Below are 9,519 nucleotides of genomic sequence, written 5' to 3' on the forward strand. Positions count from 1 at the left end.
AAACCTCAAATACTTGATCTCAGTCTTTAAGTTTTCCCACCAAAATTTTGGCCAAGTTCATTTATTTCACTTTTTAATTTTTATTGCCACCCTCCCACCTTTACACCCCCAACCCCACAAGTTAAAAGTGAGCTATAAAATGGGTAGGGGTAGTTACCTGAAAAGAAGCCATTAGTGAATCATCACCCTTAGTTCTTCATGGTTTACAGGCAAAGCCTGCTGCATCTGGAATCTGATCACAAATAGGGAACTTCACCTTCTATGCCTCAACATGTTCTTAGCCCCTCTCCCACTTTTTTTTTTTGTCATGGGATATTCCTGTCAGTCTGATGAAGCCTATGAATCCTTTCAAAGAGTGCTTTTAAATGCAGAATATGAAATACATCGGATTACAAAGGTAACATCCTGTTGAAGTGTTACCCCAGGTTAAACCTCCCCTTGGCCTAAAATAAGGGATTAGAAAATCCCCAGGCTTACTTCTAGCCATGAATCCTATGAACTTGTGGGTATAAAGCCTAGAAGAATTGGGAGGGTTTTTAAGTATCTAATGTGAAAAATCAGATTAAGGAAATTGTAGGGAAGCTTTTAAATCTATTAACTCTTGAAAAATTACCTAACTAGGACAGTGGAACATAAGACATAAAAGATCCTTCAGCTACAGGTGGCAGTCTGAGCAAAGCGTGACAAGCCTCAGTAGCACTCAGTGAAATCAGAGTTAAAATACTGAACCTCGAAAGTCAAACTTATGAAAATTGTTATGGTGCAAAAGAGGACTGCATTTCCTTGGTTTTGTATTTTGGGGAGAGTGGTCGTTTAAAAGCAGTATGGGGTGTGGGGAGAAGCTGGGTTGGCTACCACTCCATAAGAGTTCTTTACCCAGCTTTTCAGTTCTGAAATAGAATAAAAATTCAGTTAGTATTAGGTATTGGCTAGTAACTGAATGGTCTCCTTCATGTCCAACATCAAATGCCACCTATCATTCTGCAAATCAACCACACGTAGTTTTGGTTGGGTCCTGGGAATCCTATATCAGAAAAATGTGCATGGGACATACACCATGATCCTTGTGGCAACCACTGCTTCTCAGAATAACACAAAAACAGATGGTGGGACCTCTACAGGGTCCACATGAAATATCTCTTGATGCTGTTTGTGAGATCACTGAGGAATTCACTTCAGTTACTGATTGTAGTCCTAAGTGTCTGGGGATACAAAAAAAAGAAGGCAAAAAATAAACCCCACTCAAAAAACCCATTGTTAAATGAAAGGAATAAAATGCAAACAACTACATTTTAACAATATAGGCTAAATTGGAGATTAATCCAGAGAGAAATCCCTAAAATTAAGGACTGGGAAGGGCTTGGCAGTGGGAGAAGAGAAGCCTGTCTTACTTGTAACTTTGAATTCTTTGTTTTATTTTGTTCTGAGGTACTATTATTTCATTTGTCTGAAGATTCTTCCATAAATATACATCAGTCCTCACTCAGTCGCATGAGGCATTGAAAATAGGAGGCTTCCCCCTAGGCCTCACGTCAAGCTAGTCAAGGTGAGGCTTGATTCAGAGGACTTGTTTACATGCTGCTTCCCTGGAAGCTATGAACAACCTCAAAAATTCTCTTGAGAGTAAATATTTTCCATTTCTCCCATTCACTTCTGTAAAATTTGCTAAATGGGTTTTGAAGAATTTGGATTCAAATCCTGGTTCTGCTACTTGGTACCTATTGCAGATTCCACAACCTCTCCAGGCCTTCAGTCTCCTCATTGAAACATCAGTCTTTTAGATTAGGTGCCTTCAACGATCTTAGCTCTAGACTTGAAACTCGGAGATGCACTTTAATGGCTTTCCAAACCCATTCCAGTTAGAGAACCCTTGATCAGCAAGATCAGCTTTAGTTTTATTTTGGTGATGTTTGCTTTTATCTGTTGTCTTTCACTTTGGGGTTGTACCCTTCCCTGTGCAACTCCCAATGTATTCTCCAATACCACTCCCACTCCTGGTTGATGGGCATTGCTTTGGGGAATAGAGTGCTTATTGGATCAGCTGTTGCGGAGTTCTGTTTATTTTACTCTTCTTCCCCCACCCAAGTTGCAGCCCTGTGTCCCATTCTTGACCTCCTAAGCCCTTAGACAGTGAGTCAACGACCTCACTTAATAAGTTATGAAGTGAACTCTCCATCTCAAAAGCTGCCTTCACATTTCCTTGTCTCCAGAAAAGGTTTCTATGAAGACCAACCCCTCTAACATCTGAGTTCATTTACATCCTCACACCCTTCTGCAGTTTGTCTCAATCCTGATTTTTTTCACCTAGAACCATGCTTAGATTTCTCATGTCCTAAAAAACCGATCAGTCTGTCAGTTGGTAAGCATTAAGTGCTACTTTGTGCCAAGCACTGCTAACTGCTCTGGAGACTGAAAGGAAAAAGTCCTTGCCCTACAATCTAATGGAAAAGACAACATGCAAACAAATAGGCAAAGCAAATTATATACAGGATAAATCTGAAATAATACATCAATAGAAAATAACATCCTTTTCACCCAGATGTTAGTACAGTTACAGGTAAGCGCTTAGTAAATGGCATTTATAAATTGATTTGCAATCTGGAATCATCTGATTCACTGCCAAACTTTTTTAAAACTAGGGTTTTTTATGGCCATTAACATTTCCCAGTATAATACTACTGTCTTCCCCTTCCCAAGAACCATCCCTTTGTAATAAGGAATTAGAAAAGGTTGAGATGCAGTGTTGCACACCCATAGTCCCCCCGTTCTTGTGAAGAAGGGATGTGCCTTCTCATGTCTCTTGGGGACTAGGCCTGGTCATTTTTTCTGCCACATTCAGTTTCTCTTAGTTTGCTGCTGCTATTCTTTACCATGTGGTCATTTTCCATAGTTTTCCTGCTTCTGCTTCCTTCCTTCCTGGTGAAGTCATAAGTCATGTCATGCCACGTTTCTCTATGTTGATCATTCATAAACATCTTCCAAGTTGGGCTCTACTTCCTCATCCATTATACCCCTTGTATTCTCATGGCTTCTCCACTCAGTGCTACTGATATTGGTTTTGGTAAGTCACCAGGGAGTTGATTGACAAGTCCAACTATTTTTCATTTTGAATCCTGTCCATAGCACTTGCCATCCCTGAAATTTGCTCAGAAATTCTCTCTGTTTCTGGAAGAGATGGTCTGTCATTTTTTCATATACTCTCTCAAACTAGATATTCCCTATACCTCACCAATGCCCTCCAGAAGTCTCATCCATTCTCATAATTCCAGCTATCCTTTCATACAATGGAATTTCTTTTTAAAGTGGAGGGGGCGGGGGGGGGGGACAGCAGAACCAGCACATCAAAAAACTGGACAACATATGAAGTGTTCCATACTTCTGGATCTCCCCCCAGCCTCTTCAAAGGAGCAAGGGGGAAGCATTTTTTCCCATCCCTTCATTGGAGGCCAAGCTTGTTCTTGGTGACTTTGCAATGCTCACATTGTTGTGTGGTGATTATTCTTTTCTTTTGCATTGTTTATAATTATTGTGTATGTTATTGTCTTGGCCTTTGCTCAGTTCATTTCAGTTCATCTAATTCTTTCCCTGCTTCACTGTAACCAACTTTCATTTCCATGCTTATGGCCAACAAAGCCATCATTAGATTCACCCACTTTCTTGAGAACCAGGCTTGCACTGCCAACTCCCCATTCTCCCCTGGATGGTCTACTGGAACCTGAAACTTAATGTATCCCATATCTTCTCTCTCTCTCTTTTTTTAATTTAAACGGGGCAACGATGGTTAAGTGACTTGCCCAAGGTCACACAGTGTCAAATGTCTGAGGCTGGATTTGAACTCAGGTCCTCCTGAATCCAGGGCCAGTGCTTTATCCACTGCACCACCTAGCTGCCCTTAATGTGTCCCAGATAAAATGTCCTCCCTGGAAACCAGCTTTTCACTCTGATCTCCCCACCCCAACCTGCTTGGCTGACACTACCATTCTCACTCAGGTGTGGAACCTTGCCCCCCTCCCACCAAAATGGTTCTCACACCCTAGAGATTTTACCTCTGTAATACTGCTCTGCTCCCACCTTTTTTCCTCACTTTAGTTACTGCACCTCAAATCCTCAAAGCATGTCTGTGAGATTGCTCAGGGCACACCCAGGCATAGTTTAGGGAGGCCCCTTAAGAAATGTGGAAACCTTGTGAAATCATCTTTTGAAGGACCCGGCATGTCTCATCTAGAAAACAGACGACTCAGGTAAGCACAAGGTAACTGTACAGACTTTTTTTAAAGTTTATTTGGGGGGGGGGCGGGGCAGTGCAATGAGGGTTAAGTGACTTGCCCAGGGTCACACAGCTAGTAAGTGTCAAGTGTCTGAGGTCAGATTTGAACTCAGGTCCTCCTGAATCCTCCTGAATCCTTGACTTTAGGCTTTTGAAGGGCTCTCATGTGGAAGAGCCATTCAGTTATTTTCTGCTTGGCTCCAGGGGGCAGGACTAGGAGCCGTGGAAGGCAGGTATGGGGAGGCACAGGAAGGGAAACTTGGGTTCTTTGGAAGGAAAACCTAGCAGTGAGAGCGGGGCCCCAAACGGGATGAGGCCTTCTCATGGTTCTTCTGGGAGCGTATTCCTTTGCTGGGGTGGTTGGACAAGATGACTTTGGAAAGTACTTCTGTGATTATTACCATAGCCATCCGGAGGTCTTTCAATGAAGTCTGAATGTCCGCTTGTCAAGTCAACTAATATTCCATGCTGCCCATACCAGGCACTGGGCTAAACACTGGAAGTTCCTGGTCAGGAGCTGGTTTGACCAGATCACACCAGGTCCCTTTCAACTTTGAAGTAATTGTGACAATAATTCATCTTAACTGTGCTGACCCTGTCACCTCCTCTAATGCTGACGATAGCTCCCCAAGCATTTATTCAGCATTTCCTATGAACTAGATGGGTGCCAGAGTCGTTATGAGGAAAAAGTGAGATACTTGCAAAGCACTTTGCAAACTCTAATGCATGCTATAAATGCTGCTGTTATTATCAATATCATTATTCTTATTATCCTCAGGGGGAAAAAAAAAGACCTGTTAAGCTAAGTCTTTTTTTTTCCAATTTTTTTTTTTGTGAGGCAATTGGGGTTAAGTGACTTGCCCAGGGTCACACAGCTAGTAAGCGTCAAGTGACTGAGGCTGGATTTGAACTCAGGTCCTCCTGAATCCAGGGCTGGTGCTCTATCTACTGTGCCACCTAGCTGTCCCAATTTAAGCTAAGTTTTGAAGGAAGCTATGAAAACCAGGAGAGAGATTAATAGCATTGCAGGCATGGGGAGCCACCATTGAAAATGCATGGATTTGGAAGTTTGTCAAGCTTGAGGAATAACAATGAGGCCAGGATCTGATGCCTGGATCAGGGAAATCCATATAGGGGCGTAAAATGGAAAAAAAAAAAAAAGACTGAAAATGAAGAATGAGGCCAGTTTACAGAGAGCTTTGAAAGCCAAAGAGGATTTCAGATTTGATGCTAGGAAATTACTGGAATTTTTCTTTGGATCAATCAAGTACCCACTCCAACCAGGAAACCAAGACCTCTCTGTCTTCTGCACCTCTCCTATGGGGCCGGAGCACATGGATCACACATCCACGCTAAGGTTCTGGAGGTCTGAAAAGGAAGAATGGAAACAGTCGCAACCATCCCTGACCTTGGAGTTATCATAGCAGGGATGTGAAGTGAATGGGTTCAAAGAAATGAGCCAAAGTGCTCTAGGAACATTTAAAGAAGGAAAAACACTAAGGTGAGGAGCTAAATTGTCTCCAGAAGTTACTTAAGGGGAGGCGCTCATCATTGTCTCTTTTCTAGCATTTAGCATTCATTGATGTTGCATTAAACACCAAGCACTGTGCTAAGTGCTGAAGATGCAAAGACAAAACCTAACAAAAAAGCCCTCCCCTCAAGATGCTCACACTCTACTGGGAGAAATAACATGCCTGTAGATGCGGAATGCAAAATTCATACCCAATAAATACAAAGGAACATGGGAGGGGAGGTCTGTAACAACCAGCAGGAATCAGAAAAGATCTTGTTGGCGGTGGCCCATTGAGGGAGCGATTCTTGAAGCTAGGGATTCTAAGCCAATCCACCAGTCTGGGGGGCACCCAGATGACAAATGGAATGTTGTTCATGAGGGACAGCAAAGAGGCCAGTTTGGCTGAACCACAGAATGTGTGAAGTGGAGTTATGTTCAGTAAATCTGGAATTAAAGTCTGGAGCCAGTTTGTGAAGACCTAGACATGTCAAATAGAAGAGTTTGTGTTCTAGAGGCAATAAGGAGCCACTGGAATATCACAAACAGTACATGTCCCTTAGGGGGATGTCCAACTGCCATGGAAGTGACTGAAATAGGTGTTGTGACTTGTTCAGACATCAAAGACGCCAAGGTGGTATTGGAACACATTGTTCTCTTTGCCCATTCAACCAGGGGAAGTCTTCATATTCTTGGGGTAAACATCTAACTATGCGAGCTTCGGCAAGTCATTTAACCTCTGTTTGCCTTAATCCACTGGAGAAGGAGATGGCAGACCACTCCAGCAACCTTGCCAAGAAACCCCCATGGACAGCATCGGTGTGCTATTTGGTCCATGGGGTCAGGAGTCAGCCATAACTGAATGCCTGAATGACAACAGAGAAGCCAGAAGCATGAGAGGAAGAGGGAGAAAGAATTCTAGGCACGGGAGACAGCCATTAAAGATGCCTAGAGTTAGCAGATGGAGGACCAGCAAAGAAGCCAACATCAGAGGATGTAGGCATGCAATGTACAATGTGGAAGTGCAAAGAGAGGTGAGTAGAAGTCCATTCATGATGCCTTCATAAATAGAGAGGAACTACCCACACCCAGGAATCACAGGTCCTTGAAGGAGAAGGATTTGGGACTTCATTGTGCCCTTTCTTTTGAGGGGCTGATTCCCTTTTTCAAAGCATCAGGGCCTATATAGAGGCACGGAGGTCCTGCTATATTTCTTTAGAAAATGTACACCAGAGCATTGGAGGTAACTGGTATCAGTTGTACAGACAGGAGTACACTGTGGCTTGCTGAACTGTTGGCAGCAACAAAAGGTGAACGGACCCGAGGCCCAGCCAGGAGTTCGCTGACTTCACTGAACCTGATACTTGTCAAGGCCAGCGCTGACCTCTGTCAAGCAATTAGAATGCTAAGGCTCACAAAGGTGTCCCTCAGAGCTGGTTTCCAAGTAGCAGCTGGAGTGGTTTGACAGCCTACCTACAATGCCATGCTTTATTTTCCAAATGCGGCAGGTTGGACTTGGAAGATCATGGTTTTGTTCTGGGCAGAGTTTGCCCTCTGCCTTTGTGACTAAGAGATAAGTAACAGAAGACAGCTGATACAATGCTCTTTGTGTCCAAAAGGAAGTTTCAGAGCATGTCACAGAGTGGGTGCAGATCCAGTTTGGTTGACACATTCTCCACAAACAGGTAGCCAAAGTTTAGAAAGATGGCCTTGGGGCTCTGCATCGCCTTGATGTGCTAACTGAATGATCAACATGGTGGGCCGGTATTCCTATATAATATTTTTTTGCAGGGCAATGAGGGTTAAGTGACTTGCCCAGGGTCACGTAGCTAGTAAGTGTCAAGTGCCTGAGGCTGGATTTGAACTCAGGTCCTCCTGAATCCAAGGCCAGTGCTCTATCTACTGTGCCACCTAGCTGCCCCCTATTCCGATATAATCTTGACTTTTTTTTTTTTTGGTGGGGTAATGGGGGTTAAGTGACTTGCCTAACGTCACACAGCTAGTAAGTGTCAAGTGTCTGAGGCCGGATTTGAACTCAGGTCCTCCTGAATCCAAGGCCAGTGCTTTATCCACTGTACTACCTAGCTGCCCCCCCACACCCCCCGTGAGCCAGTATTCCTAAGGTACAGATCTATTATCAGCTCTTAGTCATTAAAAATGGCTCACCATCACTTCTAGAATCCAATACAAAATGCTCTGTTTGGCATTCAAAGCTCTTCACAACCTGACCCCTTCCTACCTTTCCAGTCTTCTTACACCTCACTTTTTTCCAACTCTGAAATTCAGTGATACCAACTTCCTGACTGTTTCTCAAACAAAACACTCAATCTGTGCATTTTCATTGGCTTTCCCCCTGCCCACTTCCATGGCAATTGGACATCCCCCTAAGTGCCCAGAAATCTCTCCTTCCTCACCTTTACTTGCTGGTTTCCTTCAAGTCTTAGCTGAAGACCCACCTTCTACAAGAGGTCTTTCCCAGTCCTCCTTAATCTTATTCCCTTCCCTCTGAGATGATTCCCAGTTGATCCCATCTATAGTTTGCTTGTGGTCTCTCCCAAAAGAATGTGAGCCCCTTGAGAGTAGAAACCGTTGTTTTGGTTGTGTTTTTTTGTTGTTTTGTTTTTTTCCTTTCCTTGTATCCTCGGTGCTTAGCACAGGGCCTGACACATTGTAAGAATTTTACAAATGCTTTTTTCACTCATTCATTTGCTGTTTTTGACTTCTATAAATTAGGCAGCTTTAGTATAGCAGAAAGGGATATATGGACCATACTTTTTAGTCCTGGCTCTGTTAATAAAGGCTCACATCCTTGATGTTTTTTCTATCAGTTCTCTGAAGCAAGTCAACCTTGTTAATCACCTGTAGCCTCTTACATGCGTCACAAACTTTTCCTTGGTGATTCTTTTGATCAACGGCTTTCTATGTTTCCCAATAGGGCAGCATCAAGAAAATAATGAATTTGCACTTTTGCAAGAGGGAACAGTGTGGCATTGACAAAGAGACTATGCAGTTTTTTGTTTGTTTGGTCATTTTTTAGTTTTTATGAAAGGATATTGATGGGAAAGTCTTGCAAGGACAGAAATTACAACTAACCTTGGTGGGGGCACAGTGGCCGGCACTGGCATACTGGCCGGCAGCAGAGTTCATGTATCTTATCTTGACCATGTCAACAGGGGAGGCAATGATGGTGGTACAGAAGCCAGCCCCAAAGGCTGATGTGAAGTGGCATGGAAGGTCATCAGTCATGAGGTGGGCCTTCAGAAGGGCATCTTTGATGAGATCTTATATCACCAGCTCAGCACAGTTAACGATAACATTGAGGGCAACATTGGGTAAAGTTCCTTTCCATAGGCCCTGAAGCCCCTCCTCTCTGGTCATAGTCTTATAGGCATCCAGTGTGCCCTGATATCTCTGGCTGCCACCTGCACGAGCCTGGGCCTGGAAACATACCTTCACCACATCTGTGGGTTGGGCTATGGCCACTGCCAGTGCCCCTGTGGTACAGCCTGCCAGGAGGCGGCTCCCAATGCCCGCATGCTCAGATCACTTGGTGTAGGTAGAACTGCTCGACAGAGTCATAGAGGCCAATGCAGACAGAGGCAAAACGCATCTGGCGCTGCAAGCCAGCCACCGGCCCATTGGACAGGCTGCCAGGGCCTTCAGTCTTCACCATGGTCAGAATGGTGAATGGTGCCCATGACACCCTGCAGAGGAAGCTCAGATTCCACCCCCCCACCCCCAT

At 44.0% G+C, this 9,519-nt stretch overlaps 1 pseudogene; it reads right to left on the reverse strand.

Annotated features, from left to right (window-relative positions):
- Positions 1-813: 813 nt before the first annotated feature.
- Positions 814-9,519, reverse strand: LOC122747117 (annotated as a pseudogene).

Source organism: Dromiciops gliroides, chromosome 3 (assembly GCF_019393635.1).
Source record: "Dromiciops gliroides isolate mDroGli1 chromosome 3, mDroGli1.pri, whole genome shotgun sequence".
NCBI classification, from domain to species: Eukaryota; Metazoa; Chordata; class Mammalia; order Microbiotheria; family Microbiotheriidae; genus Dromiciops; species Dromiciops gliroides.